Below are 23,075 nucleotides of genomic sequence, written 5' to 3'. Positions count from 1 at the left end.
ACCTTCCTGCCTTCCATGCTTCCACTGTCTCTTCCTACCCTCTGCCCTGAGGAAGTAGGCAGCATGCTCTGATTCCCCCACTGTGAGCTGTTGGGGGGACCTAGCTGGAAGCTGTTCTTCCATCTCTGCCTGGCAGAAGCAGGCAGCAGTTATCTGATTCCCCTGCTGGTGTATTATTGGCAAGATCGGGGCGGGGGGGGGGGAGTTGATCTTCCATTCCCCATCAGGCAGAAGTAGATAGTCCTTTGATTCTCCTGCCCGGATAGTATGAGTGAGGCTGCCTGCAGGAAGTGGCTCTTCCATTCCTTACCTGGTAGAAGTATATGACACTCTGATCCCCCCTCTCAGGCTAGCGTTGGCAGGGTCTAGTGAGTGAGCTGAACCCTACTCAGCAGCAACAAGATTTAATGAGGTAGTGTGAGGTGCCATCTCATGTCAGCAGAACCTGGTGGGGAGCTGAGCCTCCACCCCCACAAGGCATTATGAGGTAAATGTGGTGGCAGGCAGTGCTAGTTGGCACTCTGTTCTCATCCTCTCCCTTAGTGTCAGTGGGGCCCTGTGTGGAGCTGAGTTTCTGACCCCACTGTGTAGCAACAGAGAAGTATGAGTCAGCCCTCTGTTTTCTCTGTCTCTAGTGGCAGTGAAGTCCAGAGGGGAGGTGATCTTAAAACCTCATTCAGAGCCAACAAGGCAGTGCAAGGCAGTGCTACACTTTTTCTGGCATGACGTTGGAAGAGCCCAGAGGGAAGTTGATCATATACACCCACCCGACCCTCACAGTATACCTAAAGAGGGGGACTGCCTACTGAAAAAAGATTCAATAGGACCCAGATTCTCATAATATAATATGCAAAATGTTCAGGGTATAACAGAAAATTACTCATCATACCAAAACCAAGAAAATAACAACATGAATGAGAAAAGAAAATCTTTCCCAGAAAGAGATTAGAGATTGAACCTGAAAAATTAGTTAAAGAAATAAAGGCTGAAATTTTCCAAATTTAATAAAAGACATAAGCTTATGGATATAAGAAGCTGAGTGAAACCAGGATTGGATAAACCCAAAGAAATACATGCCAAGATGCACCATATTTGAACTTCTAAAAACTAAAGACTTTAAAAAGTCTTGAAAACAGCTTGAGAGAACAACATATTACTCATAGGGAAACACCAATTTGGATAACAGTGGATATATCATCTGATACTATGGAGACCAAAAGGAAGTGCATAACATTTTTCAAGTACTGAAAGAAAATAAATGTCATCCATGAATTCTATATCCTGGAAAAATATCCTTCAAAAGTGGAGGGAAATAAAGACATTTTCAGATGAAGGAAACCTAAGAGAATTTGTTGCTAGCAGACCTACATTCAAGAATGACTAAAAGAAATTCTTTAAATAGAAAGATGGTAAAAGAAGGTCTGAAACTTTCAAAATGAAAGAAGAATATCAGAATAAATAAAAATAGAGGTAAATTTAATAGACTTACTTCTCATGAGTTTTGTAAATCATATCTGATGGTTGAAGCAAAAGGTATAATGCCAAGTGATCTGGTGCTTAATATATGTAGAGAGAAATACTTAAGACAATTATGTTTAAACAGTAGTTAGGATAAAGAGGCATAAATAGAAGTAGGTTTCTACACTTGAAGTGGTAAATTGTTGATATCACTAAAGTGTGATCAGTTGTGTATGTATATTGTAGAACCTAGAGCAACCACTAGGAAAACTACACAAAATTCTATACTTGAAAACTATAAATAAATCAAGATGGAATCCTAAAATATGTTCCAATAACCTACTAGAAGATAAGAAAACACAACAAATGAAACAAACAGAAAACAAATAATAAAATGGTAGACTTAAGCCCTAAGAAGTCAATAATTACGTCTATGGACTGAATGTGTCTTCCCAAAATTCATATGTTGAAGCCCTTATGTAATGGTATTTGGATCAGGAGACTTTGGGAAATAATAGGGTAAGGAGGGTGGAAGCCTCATGATGGAATTAGCATCCTTATACAAAGAGGATGAACACCCTCTCTTTTGAAAATCAACCAATTTAATCTACCCTATCAACAGGCTAAAAATGACAAATCATATGAATATGTCAATTGATACAGAAAAAATATTGGACAATATCCAACAAATATTTATGATAAAGACTCTCAGCAAACTAGGAATAGAGGAGAACTTCCTTAAACTGATAGAGGTATCTACAAAAAACCTATAGCTAGCATCATGTTTAGTGAAGAAACACTGAATGTTTTTCCTCTAAGATCAGGAGGAAGGCAAAGATGTCTGCCTTTATCACTTTTATTCAACATAGTATCAGTAATTCTAGCCAATGTGAAGAAATCAAGAAGAAATCCAAGGCATACAGATTAGAAAGAAGGAAATAAATTTGTCTATACTTGTAGATGACATGACTGCCTATGTAGAAAATCCCAATGAATCAACATAAAATCTTCTATAATTAATTAGCTTGTCAATTTCACAGGCTACACTAAATCAATCACATTTTTACATACTATAATAATAATGGCTGTGTGGAAACCAGAATTTAAAATACAATACCATTTACAATCACCACAAAGAAAATGTAATACTAGATATAAACTTAATAAAACATGTAGGATCTATATGCTAAAACTTACAAGATGCTCATGAAAAAAATTGAAGACAACCTAAATAAATGGAGAGATGTATTATGTCCATGGATTGGAAGACTCAGCATAGTTAAGGTGTTACTCTTCCCCAAATTGATCATTGGGTTAATGAGATTCCTATCAAAATCCAAGCAATGTTTTTTGTAGACATAGACAAGATTTTCTAAAAGTTATATGGAAAGACACAGTCTCTAGTGTAGCTAAAACAATCTTGAAATAGAAGAACAAGGTGGAAGAAGTCATTCTACCGATACTAAGGTCTACTATATAGCTACCACAATCAAGACTTTATGGTTTTGGTTGGGGGATATTCACATAGATCATTGGAACAGAATGAGAATACAGAAATTGATCCACACAAATATGCCCAACTGATTTTTGATGAAGGTGCAAAAGGAATTCAATGGAGGAAAGACAGACTTTTCAGCAAACGGTGCTGCAGTAACTGGACATCCATAGTCACAAACAAACAAAAAACCCTTAAACTAAATCTCACACTTTTTTTTTCGTAATTAAAATTTTTTTTTGGTATCAGGATTGTGCTAGTTTCATAAAATGATTTGGTAAGTCTTCCCTCCCCATTTATTTATTTACTTATTTATAATTGAAGTAGAGTATATTTACAGTATTATATTAGTTTTAGGTACACAACATAGTGATCCAGTATTTTTATAGATTATACTCCATTTAAAGTTATTATAAAATATTGGCCATATTCCCTGTGCTGTACAATATATCCTTGTAGATTTTTTATTTTATACATAGTAGTTTGTACCTCTTAATCACCTATCCTTATCTTGTGCCTTCCCCCTTCCCTCTCTTCACTGGTACCACTAGTTCCTTCTCTATGTTTGTGAGTCTGTTTCTGTTTTGTTATATTCATTCATTTGCTTTATTTTTTAGATTTCACATATAAGTGATAACATACAATATTTGTCTTTCTACGTCTGACTTATTTCACTAAGCATAATACCCTCCAGATCCATCCATGTTGTTGCAAATGGCAAAATTTCTTCCCTCCCCTTCTCTTTTCTGAAAATATGTAAGGTTGTTATTGTTTCTTTCTTAAAAGTTCAACACAGTTCACCAAGAATGTTATCTGGGGCCTCCCTGGTGGTGCAGTGGTTGGGAGTCTGCCTGCCGATGCAGGGGACATGGGTTCATGCCCTGGTCCGGGAGGATCCCACATGCCACGGAGCGGCTGGGCCCGTGAGCCATGGCCGCTGAGCCTGCGCGTCCGGAGCCTGTGCTCTACAACGGGAGAGGCCACAACAGTGAGAGGCCCGCATATCACAAAAAAAAAAAAAAAAGAATGTTATCTGGAGTGGAATTTCTTTATGGGAAGATTTTGGAGTATGAATACAATTGTTTTAGTTTGCATAAGACTATTTAGGTTTACTATTTCTTCTTGTTCTTAGTTTTGGTAATTTAAGTTTTCCAAGAAATTTGTCCATTTGACTAGGTTGTTGAATTTAATTTTCATAATTTTTCCTTATGATCTTTTTATATCTCCAGGGTCTTCAATGATGTCTTCTTTTTCATTCCTGAAATCGATAATCTTTGTGTTTTGTTTTCTTTTTCTTTAGAAGATTAGCTAGGAATTTATGAATTAAATTAATTAATAATTTAATTTTATTGTATATTTCAAAGAACTAATTATGGCCCTGTTGAATTTCTGTTTTCCTTTTCTTATTATTTTATTGATTTTGTCTCATTTTACCATTATTTTTCTCTGAACAAGGTTGAGTTTTGTTCTAGCAGGCAGCTAAAATACTGAGAAATTACTTTAGGATGCTGAAGGCTTGGCTTTCGCCTTTGTTAGGTAGGTCCTTATTTTTATTTTGCTCTTGAGTCTCAAGTCATGGTTCATTTTTGTTTGAATGGAAAGTCACCGTAACTTGGCAAGACCTGAACTCCATACCTCTTGCTGTGGGAAGCTGAAGAAATTTTTGCTCAGCTTTTTTAGACTTTTGGCTGTTGATAACCCCCCTTGGGTCTTTGGAGTCTTGCTACATCATGAGCTGTTTTGCAGTCAACCAAGGATTTGAGGGGAGTTTCTACACAGATTTTGGTGTTCTCCACTGTGGGTCCCTCAATTTCCAGGGGCTCTAAATATGTTCTAAATGTGTCCTCTGACTTCTCAGGGAAATAAGAATGCAGCTTTCTCCTTGATCTCCATTTACATACTTGGGTTGGGGAAAGCCTTAGGGAAAAGCCAAAAAAATGTGATCTCACCTAGTTTGGTTCCTTTCTCTCAAGAGTTGAATCCCCTCCAGTTTCAATCTGCTTTTGGTGGCTCTCCAGTGCCTTTCCACAGTTGCATTTTATACTTCATTTACAGTTTGTAATTGTTTGGGCAGGAGAATGACACTGATAACAAGTTACTCCACCATTACCCTTGGAACACAATAAACCTCATTTTTATTGTTAATATTATACTACAGAGAATTTGCATGTTTTTATCTTATTATTATTATGAACATTTATTATTACCAATTTCACCTCTACCTCTCCTTCATGATCACTTTGGCTTTGATTTAGTAAATGTAATTGTGCTTTTATTACTAGAAGTGTTTTGGCATCATTCTTACTTGTGGGCAAAATGGGTGTAAATTTATTATGGATAGTTTATCCATCCATTTTTTTATTACCAAAAGTTTATCCATGGGTGAGTTTAAAAAGAAACCATCAAAAACAAAAGTCTCAGAACTCACAGGCATTTAATTCCTATGTCTATGAATGCATATCAGTAACTTGATGATTATCAATAGCAGTACTTACATAACATCTTACAGTTATCACTATGCATTCTTTGAGCACTGTGGTTAAGCAGCACTGGACTTGAAGATGTCAGCATGATAGTTGAAATGGGGTTTTCACTTTGTTTTCCTTCTTGCTTTGGCTTCATAATCCCATGACTACTCCTGGTTAGGATATTTTTGTCTTCAAGCTTCAGTGAGCTGTGTTCATAAAGAAGCAGAACAATGGTGGACGAATGAGGAGGTAAATGAAGAGGCCATGGAGGAGGAGGAGAATGTCTATACTTGAATAATTACAAATTGTTCACGGGGAATGGTTGAATATATATTAGTGATCTTGACTTTTGGCAACACATTTACTGAGAAAATAGCTCCTGTTACTCTCCAGTGAGAGTGTTCAGCAAATAACAGCTCAGGGTTCCACTTCATTTTCCTTTTGAATTAATCTCCTCAAAGTCTTTCTTTAAGAATCCATTAGTAGGTCAGAGGGCTTAGCATCAGTTTCATTCTCCTCTATTCTTTTTCCTCTCATGGCTTCCCCCCACCCCCTGCTTAGACTCTATTTTTCCTTCTCCTTTTAGAAGCTATAAAAATATGTAAGTAATAATTTTTTTTTTTCTCCATTGGTCATTATGTGCATATGGTACTTAGTAAAGACATGGTTATTTAGCGGAATGGATGTTTATAAAGTATGAGGAACATTGTTAATAACTAACATATGGATTTTCTAAGTAATTTACTAATATAATATAAATGTAAATATTTTAGGTGGAAGAAATGCAAATTTTCAAGCAACTGCCCATCCATCAGGGTTGCTGTAATTTTCATTAGGCTTGTGAAAAGTTAAGGAACGTAAGACTGTGCATTGTAACTTATGTTTTTTTTTTTTTTTTTTTTTTCCTTTTTGCGGTATGCGGGCCTCTCACTGTTGTGGCCTCTCCCGTTGCGGAGCACAGGCTCCGGATGCGCAGGCCCAGCGGCCATGGCTCACGGGCCCAGCCGCTCTGCGGCATATGGGATCCTTCCAGACCGGGGCACGAACCCGTATCCCCTGCATCGGCAGGCGGACTCTCAACCACTGCGCCACCAGGGAGGCCCCATTGTAACTTATGAAGTTCAATACTCAAAGGCAGTATTTTTATCCACTTGAAAACTGAAGAATATTGAAATGTCCCTAATTGCATTTAATTGTTTGTAAATGTTATAAAGCAAATCCTTTATCAGTCTCCATACTAAGTGTTCTAATATTTCCTATTTTCAACAAATGTAAATAGGACCTTGAAAACTTTGTCGATCTAAAAGAAGGCTAGATGTTATTGCGCATACTACTCACATGGACCTGGCTGAGAGCTTTAAGCTATGAGTTTTGAGAGTGTAAGCAGAAGATAAAGTCTTATCAGAAACTAAAATTCTAGACCCAATAAGTGGTATGAGCATCTATGCAACCAAATAAAAAGAGCACCACCAAAGAGGCTAGCTAGATCCTCCACCTGGCTCTCTGTATCTTATTCTCTAGTTGCCTGGCAATGGACAAGCTTAAGTTAGATTTTAATTGAAAGAGAAAGAGTTTCCTCAGATCATTTTATTCTTATGAGTATAATATTCTATTTCTTTCAATTTCTCTATTAGTTTGTATTACTCTTTTTTATTGATTTATATATATACATACATACATATGATTTATAAGCATTATTTTTAAATTATTGTAAGTGACATAAGGACCAAGATACAAGGATGGTATAGCTGCAGCGGTGGTAAACCCACTGACAATTTGATCGATTTACCTAAGTGGCTGCCTTCCTCCCTCACTAGTTCCCCTGGATTCCTTCCAAAGAAGTAAATTCAAATGAAGACGACTACCCTTTCAGAGCTTTTCTTTCATCAGTGGTTTGTGGTAATTGCACTCTATTGCTAGAGGCTCAATGAGCACAAAATGTTTAGTTTTCTAGTTACTAAATTTGAAGCATATTTTTTTTAGGATCATAAGGTGAAATTTCTAGTTTTATATAACAGTTAAAATTTGAAATTGTGATGAGGTGAACCATTCACCAGAAAGTCCTTATAAGGAATATCTTATGAGAAAGACAGTCATACTGAAGGGAAGTGAGTAGTGAGGATGTACCAGGAGAGCCCAGTATAAGGGGCAATTCTGACCACCCCTAAGCTGCTAGTGGGCAGGTATGGGTGGGAGCTGAAGTCCTTTTGGTCTCTTCCAGTTCTGGAAGTAATGTAAAGTGAGATAGGGGAAATCAGAAAGTGAAATAGAGAGGTAAAACAGAAAAGCAGAGTGCCTGGAGATTTTTAGTAATAGCATTAAAAGTTTTTCTGGATTGACGGGTGAGACTATAGAGAATAGTTGTAATGCCAAAGAATGGAAGAGAAGAAAAAAATGACTTTTATAATATTGCTGGTGTTTATAAATTAAATCACTAAAATTGTATTATATGCAAGTAAAGACTGTAATTCCTTTTAAATTCCTCTTAGTTGCTCAGTTGTGCTGCTTTGAATGTGACTGAGTTGAGCCCAAGCCACATGGGGTCCCAGATTTATTCTGTTCACAAAATTCCATGGTTTCTAAGTGTGAAAAGGTACATTAAAAGCTGATTTAACTTTTAGAATAAGAGGCACAAAACCAGGCATAGAAAGAACAATAGAGTCCTTGAGTTCTTACTCTGCTCTTCCACCAACTACCTGGAGGATTTGGGGGAATTTTTAACTGTTCTGGGCCACATTTTCTTAATTTGCAAAATAAAGGGCCAGGTGAGGTAATTGAAAGGTTAGCTTTTGCCTCTGAAAATCTGTGTTTTATTAGTTAAAATGTCAGCATGAGCAAATGGAGTTATTTTATTACTAATGACTATTAATACATTTATAAACAATAATGCCAACAATAAGACTAGCTGTCCCTTAATGAATCTTTTTCTCTATGTCAGGAATTATCTGTATATTATCTAACTATGTCTTATTTAATTTTGACAATAATCCTTTAAGGTGGGTATTATTATCCCCACTTTATAGGTGAGGAAACTGAGACTCAGAAAGTTTAAATTAGCTGAGACCTCAAGCTTGCAGCTAATTGATGCTAGAAATGAGATCTAAACCCAGGTCTACCTGACTCTGAGGTCAGGATGGTGTCAGGAAATATGTCTACAAAAGAAGGCTTGAGCCCCCTGGCCTGAGTATCAGAACCAGCAACTCCCAGAAGGTATCACAGCAATTTCCAGCATCCCCAGAGCAAGGCTTGACAGTGAGCTGTCATCATTCAGTCAGCTAGCACCCCAGTGTGCCATTGCAGCTAATCTTTTTCACTAGCTTTGTAGCATTCACTAGGTGAAGAATTGCTGCTGTTTCCTTCTCTCACTAGAAACACCGCTATCCATATTCAAGGTGAACCTGCAGCTTGTTCTGTGTAGGGTGGAACCAACGGATGGGTCCTGTTGGGTTGGCCAAAAGGTTCATTCTGTTTTTTCCGTAAGATGGCTCTAGTAGCACTTAGTTGTCTTTAACTTCATTTGAAACAATTTTGTTAGATTGTATGTGACAGTTGTCCTATCTGAGAGCATTTTAAAAAAGACATCAAAACTGGTGAAATTTTTGTAGCCATTTTAATATTGAAAATGGAAGAAAAACAACATTTTCAGCATATTATGCTTTATTATTGCAACTGAAACGCAAAAAAAGACTTGTGCAATGTATGGAGAAGGTGCTGTGACTCATCGAACGTGTCAAAAGTGGTTTTGGAAGTTTCGTGCTGGAAATTTCTCGCTGGACGATGCTCCATGATTGGGTAGACCAGTTGAAGTTGATAGCGATCAAATCAAGACATTAATTGAGAACGATCAATGTTATACCACTTGGGAGATAGCTGGCATACTCCAAATATCCAAATCAAGCGTTGAAAATCATTTGCACCAGCTTGGTTATGTGAATCACTTCGATGTTTGGGTTCCACATAAACTAAGCAAAAAAAAAACCTTCTTGACCATATGTCCACGTGTGACATACTTAAGCGTAATGCAAACGTTCCATTTGTAAAACAAATTGTGACAGGCGATGAAAAATGGATACAGTACAATAGTGTGGAATGGAAGAGATCGTGGGGCAAGCGAAATGAACCACCACCAATCACACCAAAGGCCGGTCTTCATCCAAAGAAGGTGATGTTGTGTATATTGTGGGATTGGAAGAGAGTCCTCTATTATGAGCTCCTTCTGGAAAACCAAACGATTTATCCCAACAAGTACTGCTCCGAGTTAGACCAACTGAAAGCAGCACTCAACGAAAAGTATCCAGAATTAGTCAATAGAAAACGCATAATCTTCCATGAGGATAACACAAGACGGCATGTTTCTTTGATGACCAGGTAAAAACTGTTACAGCTTGTCTGGGAAGATCTGATTCATCTGCCATATTCACCAGACATTGTACCTTTGGATTTCCATTTATTTAGGTCTTTACAAAATTCTCTTAATAGAAAAAATTTCAATTTCCTGGAAGACTGTAAAATGCATCTGGAACAGCTCTTTTCTCAAAAAGATTAAAAAGTTTTGGGAAGTTGGAATTATGAAGTTACCTGAAAAATGGCAGGAGGTAGTGCAACAAAAGGATGACTACATTGTTCAATAAAGTTCTTGGTGAAAATGAGAAATGTGTCTTTTATTTTTACTTAAAAACCGAAGGCACTTTTTGGCCAACCTAATATACTGAGAGGTGCAGAATGGCATTCTTACAGACTCCACGCTATTTTTTTTTTTTCAAACTTCAGGCCTAAAGCATCTCTGTGCCATAGCTACTCTTGAAAGATTCTGTTGGGTTTTATGTAATAGTTGCTCAGAATCTCTGTGAGTCTCTTAGGGAAGACAATTCTGAGGGTTCTGACTCTTTTTGTTAAACATAACTTAAAATCAATCCTCAGGCCAGGCAGGCTGTACATACACTATGATTGTCATCTTCCTCTCCTCTGTCCCTCTCCCCTAAGACAAACACATTCCCTCTTTCTCTAGTTAGCAAACTCAAGCCCCCATGCCTGTCTAAGTACACAGACCCAGATGGGGAATGGAGAACGATGTACGGAGCTGTCTGCATCCATTTCAGCCAGACAACATGCCATCTTACACCCAAACCAAATTTATGGAGGAAACATCTCAGTTGAGTCCTAGACAGAAAGAGCAACAATAGGAGCTTGTTGTCCTGACCTATAAATCAGGTTGTAAAATTTTAGGGAATGCGTCACAGTCTTCTTCCACATAAATTTTAAGGCATAATTGTGAGCTTTCCAGGTAGAATTAATTGTTGTCTCTTCTGTGGTCCTAGACCACATTTATTTATATCTCTATTATAATATGGATCCTACTTTTTTCTTGCATTACTGTGATTTATGTTTGTGCCTTATCTCTCCTCCTAGACTGTAAACTTCTTAAGGCCATAGACCATATTTATAGACTCAAACTGAATATTTAAATGCTTAGAAACATAGCTTAAATCTTTCTGATATTCTCCTACCATATATCTATGAAACATCTAAAGTTAAAATCTAAAGTTCACAATAATGACTTTAATTCAGAATTCAAAGGTGATTAGAATGCTTAGGATTATTTCTTTGTAGAAAAGAAAATGTTAGGAAAGAGGATTATCAAGGTACATAACATGGCCTTACCATTTGGCCAAGTCAGATCCTAACAGTAGGAGAAATTCTGTGAAATAGAAAGAAAAGGCATAATCCTTTTTCTATTGACAGATAGTCTCTCTTCATAAAGCCAGGCTAGTTTCTCAACAGAGGACAGTGCTCCTAGGACTGTTGTAGGTTTGTGGAAAGATTCAGTTTTCATTTCTGTCCCAAATTCTGTCCCTAAGAGGTTAAAGATATATAGGATAAATAATACATTTCAATCAAAGAGAGATAATGGCTTTATCAGATTGTATCTGTTGTTAAAATTCTAAACGTTATTTATTTGATTCACTAGAGATGATCAGTTATATTGCCGTTCCAAAGCCCTTTGGAGCTACAAAGCCATTTTTCCTACTATTTGCCTTTTTGAGTTATATCCTTTTTCTGTCTCTCCATAAAGATCAAAGTATGATGTTTTAGAGATTTTCACTGATAAATTCTGAAAGGTCAGTAAAGTGACATTTTGCCCAGAGATCCTGATAATCAAGATTGTATCAGGGCTTTTCACTTGCTTATTATCTATTTATTATCTTTTTTTCTCTCTATCTACCTATCATTTATTTTATCTCTCATCTATCCATCCATCCATTTATCTACCTTCTTTTTTAGTCCAAGAATCTGCCTTTGATAAACAAACAGTCCTCTAATTTCACAAGCGTATTTTCCCTCCTTCTCTCCCATGTTCCCTCTTTCCTTGTCTCTCTTCCCTCTTTCATTCCATCTTTCCTTCCTTGAGATCCTACTTTAGGCCAGGCATTGTATATAAGGGAAATACATACAACCCATGATAACAAAGATTAGAGGACTTTATGGTAGTGACACAGATTGCCAAAGAAGCCATTTTACAAAGCAAGAACAGCAGCTCTCATGAATATATTCAAAGCAAAATGAGAGTAGAAAGAAGAGAGCAGGTAAGAAAAAGGGATAACATCTGAGTCAAAATTTGAAGGATGAGTAAGTAGGAGTTTTTGTACAGACAATTCAGACAGAGGGAATTATATATGCCAAGACAGAAGAGAGGTGTGAGTCAACAGGACATGTTCAGAGCATTAGAGACATTTGATATTGCCTACAAGGCAAGTGTGTAGGAAGAGTTGGGGATAGGATGATGGGAGACAATGATCTTGGCTGCCATACCAGGCAGTTTGTCCTTTATCCCAAAGGCTCTGAGAGCCATTGGAGGATTTTGAGCAGAGAATGACAAGCTCTAACTTGCATTTTAGATGGATGCAAGGCAAGATTGGAGGAAGGGAACCAGAAAGGAAAGGTGGCCTTCCTCCTTGTGTCCTTACATGTCTTTATATCTCACTCCAGGTGAGCGATGCTGAGAAACTGAAAAAGGGTAGTGGCAATGACAGTGGAAAGCAAGGGAAAATTAAAGAATTACATAGGAGATAAAATTAACCTAGTGATTGGATAAGGAAGGGAGACAGACTCTATAGTCTTCTAGCTCTTACTGCACTCCTTGTATATTTCTCATTTGAATTTAACATTTTACACACTGAACTTTTATTATTATTATTTTTTTATTGAAGTATAGTTGATTTACAATGTTTCAGTTGTATATCAAAGCAATTAAATTATACTTATATATATATATATATATATATATATATATATTCTTTTTCGGATTCTTTTTCATTATAGGTTATTTCAAGATGTTAAACATAGTTCCCTGTGCTATATAGTAGGTCCTTGTTTTTTACCTACTTTATATATAGTATTGTGCATCTGTTAATCCCAAATTCTCAATTTATCCCTCCCCCACAACCACTTTCCCCTTTGGTAACCATAAGTTTGTTTTCTGTGTCTATGATAGACATTGAACTTCGCTATTTCATATGGTCTCTGGTAATCTATTGGTCAGAAAAGTCTATCAGTATTAGTTGAAAAAGCTCCATTTTGGGGCCTACCATCAAATCATAGAGTTAGACCTCTGCTAAATTCCTGCCTGTGTGAGATTTTAATTTTTGAATGAGAGATTTTCTTTCAGAGAATCTCTGGAATACTTTGTAGGTCTATATTCCTAGTAGACTTCTCAGAGATGACTTGTTTTTTTAAAACAAGTTTTGACCCTCACGCGGGTAGCTTCTACCTAGTGCTCTTAAGCTAGGTTGAGGTCGTCTTATTCATAAGTGTATAAACCGCTTTTAAAAATGCCTGATTCATCAAAGCAATCACTATCAGGCATCACCATGGTCTTTACAGTGTACTATAAAGATGTATGTTACCTCTGACAGGGTTGGAGGTATATATTGGTTAATTTTTAGATATTCTGATCTGACATAATTAGAGCTATTAGATTCCCATAATTATCAACATACAAAATTTTTGGCAGTTTTAAAAGTTTTTTTTTTGAGGAAATGTTGTAGTTGGCAGACTCCTGTTTTTAACTTGTATTTAACATTCTACTTTTGTTCCATTCTGAATAGTTGGAGGAGTGCATGATTGAGCCTGTCAATTTGAAATATGGTTTTTTAGATTTCAAGATATTGTAGAGATTTTTCTTTTACTCTTCTTTTCGTATGACTGAAGGAATTAAGTAGCTATTTTGGAAGATATTTTTGTTCCCATTTTGTGAGGCATTCCACCCAGGACATTCATTTCTTTTCCATTCCTTTAGTAATAATAGTAGTAAAATAATAATAATAATAACAGCAATTATAATAGCTAACAATTTAATAGCTAACAATTGTTGAAATACAGGTATGTGCTGACACTATATAAATTGCTTTATATGAATTATCCCACTTATACTTCACAATAAGTCTATGAATCAGTGTTGTTATATCCATTTTGCAAATGAGTAAACTGAGGCATTGAAAGTTTAGGAAACTTGTTTAATGCTAACTGGCTTAAACAAACAGAGCTGGGATTTGAAACCAGTCTGTCTGAGCTAATCACTTTACTATATCAGAAGACCCTTTATATTCTTCCTTAAATATATATGTATATGTAATAATTATATATATGTAATATATATATATAAAACTTCAAAAGGAACATTGTCAAGACTGGAAACCAGAGAACTTCATGTTGGACTTTGTTTCTTGTGTTTCTTGCTAAGTGTGTAATTTTAAAGAATCATTGATTTGCTTAAGCAAAACCTCTGGTAGCTGAAAATAGTAGCAAATGAATATACACATGACAAACAGGTAGGGTCTGTCTTAAGAACATAGATTCAAGTTTCAACTTTTATAGAGTTTGGGCAGAAAGGAGTTCTAAAATGTGCATTCAACTAAGAACCTTTTAACAGTAACATGTCTGAAGTTTTCAACTTATAACCACAGCTCTATTAAAAACCTCAGGCATTTTTCTCACTTCAGTTGGTATTGAATAAATTTTTTTTTAAATGGGTATCTCCTGATTGGGGGACTTGCAAATACCCATTTTTATTCAAAAACTTTAGTTACAGCTTTACAAATGAGAAATATATCTTAATTCAAGAAATTTCCAGAAATACACAAACTCATATAATGGAGAACATCACTAAAATGCAGTGAAATTAGGGATAGAAATTGACTGCAAGCAAAATTGTAAAGAAGACAAGTTGTGCTCTCAGTTACCAGCCTTCCCAATGATCATCTCTCCTTTTTGTCCTAGGATATCAAGTGTACTAGGGTCCCATATCCACCAAGATTGTCTTCCTGATCTTTCATTAGATCTGACTTGCAAATGATTGAAATGGATACCCTTCCATACATATTTCCATTTTAGAGGTATCAGAGATTTTACCTGAGGAGATAAATACATAACAAAATTTTAGGCAGGAACCAGGAAATAGAGGTAGTTATTTAAGCTCCTGGGAACTTTGTAAACTCTCTAGATACAGCACTATTTGTCTGTATGCAAAGCTGGTCCTGTCTCTTTAGCTAATGTTATCTTTTTTCAGATTGAGCTAAGTCTGAGATTCTCTCTTCCTTGATCAATCAGTCAGTCAACCACATTCAAATGTCCTGTGTATACAAAGGAGATTATGGCAATGACTCATATCTTTTAATTTCAGCTAATGGGAGAGAAAGGAAGTGTAGATAATAAAAACCACAATTAACTTTTGTTTACTGTGTCACAGTTTGCAAAACACTTTTTACATGCATTATCTCATTTAATTTTCACCACATTTCTAAAAAGTAGGCATTTTCATTATATCTGTTTTACAGCTAAAGACACTAAGTTTTAGAGAGGATGGGAGCAAGTCTCAAGTCATCTGGCTGTTAAACTGCTAAGTGAGGGCTTGAACCCGTGTCAGTGCTTCCTGCAATTCTTGGGACATGGTTAGCTAGATAAATATTGATTTTCTTTCTCATTTCTTCACTTGCTCTCTGCCCACCTGCCCTCACTCATTGTTCCCTTTCTTTGAATCTGTCAACTCACCAATTTCTCCTCATGGAAATAAATCACATAAATATGAAATATCATTAATATCATAAACAAATTTTAATACTAACTTGTTCAGTAAAGGTATGTGTGAAACATACATATAACCCTTAAACAACAAATATTAGTTGAGGGAATGCATAGTGAATGAATGAGTAAATCAACGAATTAGAGCAGTAGAGAAATCTGGGCAAGTTGAGGGTTTGCCAGCCCAAGAGAAGTAATTGTGTGAGTATCTGAAAGACTTTCTGGCCTTCCCTCTCTATTAATACAGGTCTAGTCACCGTCTAGCAAGGATCCCATTTACTTTGTCCTTAATGAGTTATTTACTCAAAGACAGCTTTCGCAAACAAAGCCTCTAATTTAGAACTGAGGCTTTTTCATATTTTGGTTGTAAGGAGACATGAAAATTAGAGCAAGATCTATACTATCAGAAATTGGTCATTTTTTATTTGACCATTTGCTTCACTCTGCTATGTGCTTCACTGTGCTGTGGAGCCAGGAAGAGAGAGGCTTGCTGCTGCTGCTGCTTCTGCTGCTGTGTACGCATTGAAAAGAAGTCCAATCTCAGCTTAGGGCCTGGGAAAAGTGATGTGGCAGCTTGGTTCTCCATTTGGAGCAGGAGAGTGGGGAGAAAGCGATGAGTGTGCAGGCTAAGAGGGCCAAGGCTACAGCTGGGAGTTGGGCAGGAGCAAGGTGAGAATTTTGCATAGACACAGAAAGCACAAAGAGGTGCGTCAAAGGCAGGCAGGACAATCAGATGTGTCACAGGAGACCTAAGAGGACACAGCAACTAAGGCAGGTAAGAAGGAAAGGGTCAGATGACCTGAGTCCAAGGCTCAGCTCCACCATTCACTTTCCATGTGGAATCTAGTAAGTCACTTGTGTGTTATAAGCCACAATTTCCTTGTCTGTCCAAAGAGGGTATTGGCATCTTTGCATTTTAGTCATGGTGATGGTCTTAAAGTTAAAAGTGTGTAATGCAGTACACACTTGTTCACCAGCACCATTTGAAATGTAAAAGAGGACAGTTCCCAAAGGAAAATTAAGGTGTCTTACCAGTAGAATTGTGGAAAGATACTGAGCAGACAAAACCAAGAGATGTCCATCAAGGAGTTGACAGTATACATCTCCTTGATACATTTTCCTTATTTATAACATAAGAGAGTTATGAAAGTGGAGTGCTGGCAAATGTTTAATAACTGGCTCCCCTTCCCCTCCTCCTAAATACACATACATACACACACACAAGTAACTATAATTTTATAATATAAAGAATAAGTAGCACAAACTTTTCTACGAGTAGTATAACTTACAATACTCTTTGTTGGGAATCTAATATAGCCAATTGATCATCATAAAATGTTTTCATTGATTTTTGTCATACTTTTATATCTGTAGCCAACCTATGATTGCAATTGCTGTATAAGCATAGTTCCAACAGGAATGTTTATGTTAATAACTAGGATGAAAGAGAAACAATGAAAATATATGCTGGAACTTCACTTGTCCTTCAGTGACATGAATGAGTTCTTTGCTGAACTAGGTAATAGCTTTCAAATAGTAGAAGAATATTTTCTCACAACATACTGGCTACAGACATGACACACTTTTAAGTTTAATCTGCTTTAGTAATGTTTTCTCTATCATTTTTTGCTATGGACTGAATTGTGTCCCTGGAAAGTTGGTAGGTTGAAGCCCTAGTCCCCAGTATGATTGTATTTGGATATAGTATCTATAAGGAGGTAACTAAAGTTAAATGAGGTCATAAGGGTGGGGCCCCAACACTTATAGGATTAGAGTCTGATAATAAGAGACACTAGGGCGCTTGTTCTCTCTTTCCACTGTGTGAGGACATGGAAAGAAAGTGGTTATCTGCAAAGGAGGAAAGCTCCCACTGGAAACTAAACACTGACAGACTTGATATTGGACCTTCCAGCCTCCAGAATTGTTGGAAAATAAATTTCTGTTGTTTAAGTCACCCAGGCTATGGTACTTTTTTATGCCAGACTAATACACTTTAAGTCTAGTTCAAGGTTCAGCAAATTATGACCCTCAGGCCAAACCTGGTTGGCCGTGGGTGAAATCTGGCCATGTCTATTCATTTACATGTTGTCTATGACTACTTGCAGGCAACAGTGGTAGAATTGAGTAGCTGTGACAGAGATTACATGACCTACAAAGCCTAAAATATTTCTTATGTGGTGCTTTACAGAAAACATTTGCCGACCCTGGTGTAGCCAATCTACAAACAATAGGTCAAGACTTGTGACATTTACTGACTTCCTTGGTGTAAATGTTCACACCATGGCTGATTTCGAGATGCCAATGTGACATCACTGAACACAGAGCTGGGAAGGGATGTGCAATAATAGATTTCCATCACAGACACAATAGATGCAATTTATAACCTTAAAAACACATGATGGTAAAGTGTTGTAAAATAACTGGGAATTGATGACTTTTGAATATTATTACCTTAGTTCTAGGATAATTTATTTACTTGTAATTTATATAATATAATTTTTAATAATGGCTATCTTAACACTCAGCTTGCAAAAATTCCTAACTATTTAACAATCAACTCTCATGAGCCAGTAGGAGTCAGCTCTAGCTCATCACAGTTCACCTTAAATTCCAGATAGTATTTAAGGTTCCTGTTAGTTGCTACATTGCGGTAACCTGAAATACTTATGTCTAGAAGTTTCCATAACCTGGGTTTTGCAAAAAAGCAGAAAAATAATAATTTAAAAATAAAATTCCATTTGGTCTCTTATAGATACAAATAACTTTCACATGTTTCTTCTAATGATTTCCCAAACTTTCCTGATTGTAAGTATCATTTGCAATGTTTCTTAAGAGATATAGATGCCCAGACTGCTTTCCTGGAGACTCGAATTCTGCAGGTCTGGGTTGGGACCTGGACATCTTTATTTTTAACTAATCCCTCAGTTGACTCCTATGATTATGTTGAGAAACCTTGATTTTGGACTGTGGCTTTAATAAAGGACTTTGGTAACTATTATCCATTTGTAAGAAGATAAAGTTGTATCCTTCTAACACCAAAATAAATTTAAGTAGATTGAAGATTTAAATGTAAAGTCTTTAAAAGAAAACATGACTACTCCAAATGTTGGAGAACATCCAGCTTTTCTAAGCAAGAAAAGAACAATGCATTTTATAGCATAAATATGTTAAATGTACCTTCAATTTAAAAAATGATTAACTGGGAAAATATTATATTTCATGTGATAAAGGGTTGATATTGCTGATTTAGAAAGAGCTCTTTGAAATCAATCAGAACGTGCCATCACCCCAAAAGAAAATGGATAGAAGACCTGAACAGGCAATTCAAAAAAGTAGAAATATGAATAACCAATGAATTTATGAAAAAAAGTTGAATTGCATGAAAAAATAGAGATTAAAAAATAGAGATAAAATTTCTTCTGTCAGATTAATGAAGATAAAAATAATATCAAAACTTTAAGTCAATAAAGGTATGTGAAAAACTTCAGATTTATGGACCATTAGTGGGAGAGTAAATTGGAAAAACTCTTCCAGAGGGTTTCAAAATGCAAAATATTCATGATTTTAGATTAAACAATTCCATCTTACTAAAATTTTTTCACTTTAAAGAGATATTTATATACAAATGTGAACTCAGTGGAGTTGTGTTTTAATAGGACAAAAATTGGGATAAACTTAAATGCCAGTTCATAGGGCACATAGATACCAAAGAGCCATTACAACAGATAACTTACATTATAACAGATACCTTTATTGTAATGAAGTAGAGCTTGCTTCTGGTTATTAACAGCTGCAGGTAAAATCTAGTGCTGATTGTAGAACTTTTGCATAGGGAAGGTGAGAACAGCAATGGTTGGAAGTTGAATGGTAAGGACTTGAGAGAACACTACAGTTTTTCCTAGATTGTTTGCTTATTTAGGGTGGTTTTGGGGAGGAAGAGCTTATGGAGATTATTAGTGTTATTGACTAATTTATCCAGCACTCTCTAGATCCAATTTTGCAAATATAAAGTTTACCGTGTTTTGCCTTCTTTGTAGGCCAGGACTCCTTGAAAGTTAATCATATTTTACAGGCTTCAGTTAGGCTAGTACCTTTTTCTTATAAGTATTTTAGATTCTAAACTGAGGTTGCACTGTGTGTTGTATTTCTCTAAGACTGATCATATTTTATTTAGTTCCCATGCATCTCAGCCTGACACTCAAGGAAAAGTGCTCTCTAGATCACTTGAGCAGACTTTTTCTATATTATGTCAATTTTTTTTCCCCAAAGCATGTTACTAAGGAGAAAATGAAACCACTGATATATCACCTACCTCACACTTTTTCTTAAAGACCGAGTCCAGAGGTTAGAACCCTGCTTCTCAGATTGGCAGTGGGTTACCCTTAGTGCACACAGAATAAACATGTAAAGTTTATTTTGTGGAAAACAATTTTCGAATGACTTCATATTACAACCAATAACGATTCATTCCAGGGTATGTTACCTATTTGTATTGATTTTTAGGTTAAACCAGGAGAGTTCAAAGATATTTTGAACTTGTTGCTAATAGATTTAGGGCTCTTTCATAACTCCCTGTCTCCATAGCCCCACCTAGACTATGGTCGGTTCACATTGTCATTCTTTTCTGCCACTTAGGGTTTTGTTTTATGGAAGTTTTAGAAAAGTACTGGGTTAGAGACTTGATTTCTGCTTTCTAGGATGATACAGTGCAATGTAGTTTGCAGTTGGATTCCTTTTTCTTATACTTGGCCTGCCCTCCCCAGATGACACTCAGGCATGTATAGACTTAATCCCTGCAGCCACAGAGCATCCTTAAAATTCACCCGTCAGGGGCTTTCCTGGTGGCGCAGGGGTTGAGAGTCCGCCTGCCAATGCAGGGGACGCGGGTTTGTGCCCCGATCCGGGAGGATCCCACATGCTGCGGAGCGGCTGGGCCCGTGAGCCATGGCCGCTGAGCCTGCGCGTCCGGAGCCTGTGCTCCGCAGCGGGAGAGGCCATAACAGTGAGAGGCCCACATATCGCAAAAATAAAAAATAAAAAAATAAAAAAAAATTCACCTGTCAGACCTGTTCACAGTGGTGCTGATTCCCCACCTGAAGCTTGTCCGCATACCGCTTTTGGCTCTACGAGGTCCTGAAGGCAGACATTTCCTGCATGGCTGGTGTCCTCTAGCCCTATTAATTTCTGTAATTCAAATAAACTAATGTAAACACAGGCCCCCAATTCACATTGTTTCCTAATCCTTGTTTCATGGACGCTAAAGATCAACTTGGAAAGTTAGGGTCACAGCAGAGGAGAAACCAATAGAAGAAGCTGCAGTATTTCTCCAGATGTTTCCCTCTCTGTAGATTGCTCAGCTTAGAGAGGACTTGAAGGGCATTAGAACTCTTTCGTGATTACAGATACCTGCAAGAGACTTAACCTGCCCATCTGTGACACCCACACAAGTGACAGTCTTATCCTTACTCTCATCATACCAGCAACAATTTTTTATTGATTTCTTTCATGGTTCAGAGAATAGAGTTTAACTATTAGACTTATCTCTGTTCTAGTGTTGCTAGGCTATTTGGATTGGAAGTCACAGGAAAAGAACTTGTTGGTAATGTTAAAAAAAAGTTTGGGGCCTCCCTGGTGGCGCAGTGGTTGAGAGTCCGCCTGCCGATGCAGGGGATACGGGTTCGTGCCCCGGTCTGGGAGGATCCCATATGTCGCGGAGCGGCTGGGCCCGTGAGCCATGGCCGCTGAGCCTGCGCATCCGGAGCCTGTGCTCCGCAACGGGAGAGGCCGCAGCAGTGAGAGGCCCGCGTACCGCAAAAAAAAAAAAAAAAAAAAAAAAAAGTTTGGTTAGCTTTCAAGTATTTTACTCTGTAGGTGAATCAAAAAATCATTTTGAGTCTGAAGGTTACTCATGTAATAATTAAGATGACACATTTCGAGCTCACCCTTCCTGACAAATGTTTCTTTAAAGAGACACTGATACCTCACGGAAAACCTGCAAGATGTGACACATCAGCAGAAATTGTTTCTGCACAGAATGTTTTTCAAGGATTTTTCCTGAGTAATCACTGGTATTCCCCTCCTTTTTCTATAGTCTTTACAAAACCTTCTGTTGCTTCATGTTTGTTATTTTTGTGCTGTTAGGAAAGGTTTCATTTTTGAAACAACTTCTAAAACCACAGTATATGTAAAATTGGGTTTAAAATAAGCCAAACACTCTGATTTGAATACTGATTAGGATAAAGCACACTCATCAATAAACATGGAGCCACAATGACCTCAGGAGGGCGAGGAGCTTGCCATGTGCATCAATTGTGTTTGGGAAATAGCTTTTACTATGACTCCAAAGTCTGCTTAAATTCAGGTTCTCAGATGCAAAGGATGTGAAGTGTCTACCTCACCTGCCAGCACTGCATTAGGCATGGCTTCTATTTTAGTCAGGAAGTCAGGCAGCATAATAACAACATAGTCATTTCTCTAGGCTATCCTTTTCTTTTTCCGATCCCAAATTGCTTTTCGGGGTTTTGGGAGTGGCTTCGCATTCCGGACAGGCACTTGGGAAGGTTATGAATCATTATTCCTCAGGCTTGCTCTGATTCTATTGCACAGATTTAAAAACAGGAAAAAAAATTAAAATGTACTAATTTCCTGTCAGAGGAATAGGATGGTTTCGTGCAGTATGACTAGATTCTGATCCTGTAACAGGCTGGTGGAGGGCGGCAGCTGGGAAGTCGATGCCATGCATGTGATTGTTGCAGGAGGGGCCTGCCTGGGTGCCTGGGGAAGGAGTCAGGGAACATCTCGTCAGCATCCATTTCAGCCTCTGTTTGGGGAGCTAGTGGGTACATTTGTGTAATGTGGGCTTCATTGGCCAGTAGGGTGAGGTCAGCTGGAAGCTTTCTCCAGCCTGAAAGCCCAGTTCCAACAGCCTAACACTGTATGTTCAGGGATGGGGTGGATTCCAGCCCAGCAGGAAGAGGGACGACCGTGACGGCTCCATTCTGCCCCATTGCTAACACTGTGTGGCCAACTGGATCCCAGGGGGAATGTATGGGTGGCAGGTGACCCTAAATTAGTGCGGAGGGAAAACCTGTCTCAATATTTGTGCCTGCTGGGTGCTACTCTCCTGCTCGTGCCCCGGCTCCACTCTTCTCACTCAGGCTGTTCCCCTCTTCTTCCCAACCCTCCAGGTTCTGAGCCTTACTTCTCGCAGGCGAGCTAAGACTCGGAGCACAGGTTTTCCTTGTTTGTTTGCACAGAAACCTTTCCACAATGCAGAGATTTCACACTAGTTTGAAACTGAAGAAAAATAAAATGGTGGTGGGGAGGGGGTAGAAAAGAGAATGGAAAGACAGAGAACAAGGGAGAGAAGCCACACACTAAACCAGGAGAAATCCCTGGAAGCAGCAACCCTGTGGGGACTTTACAACCTACTGATGGCTACTTAGTCACGAGTCTGAAAGATCCCAGGCAGGTTAATAAGCTTTGACAACTGGTGGCTCCATCTCATTTTTTTCACGGCTTTATGAAATACACTACAGACCCCACCTTATTGCTATGGATATGGTAACAGCTGCACG

The sequence above is a fragment of the Mesoplodon densirostris genome, chromosome 12, assembly GCF_025265405.1.
Source record: "Mesoplodon densirostris isolate mMesDen1 chromosome 12, mMesDen1 primary haplotype, whole genome shotgun sequence".
Taxonomy (NCBI): Eukaryota; Metazoa; Chordata; class Mammalia; order Artiodactyla; family Ziphiidae; genus Mesoplodon; species Mesoplodon densirostris.
This window is presented reverse-complemented; position numbering follows the sequence as displayed.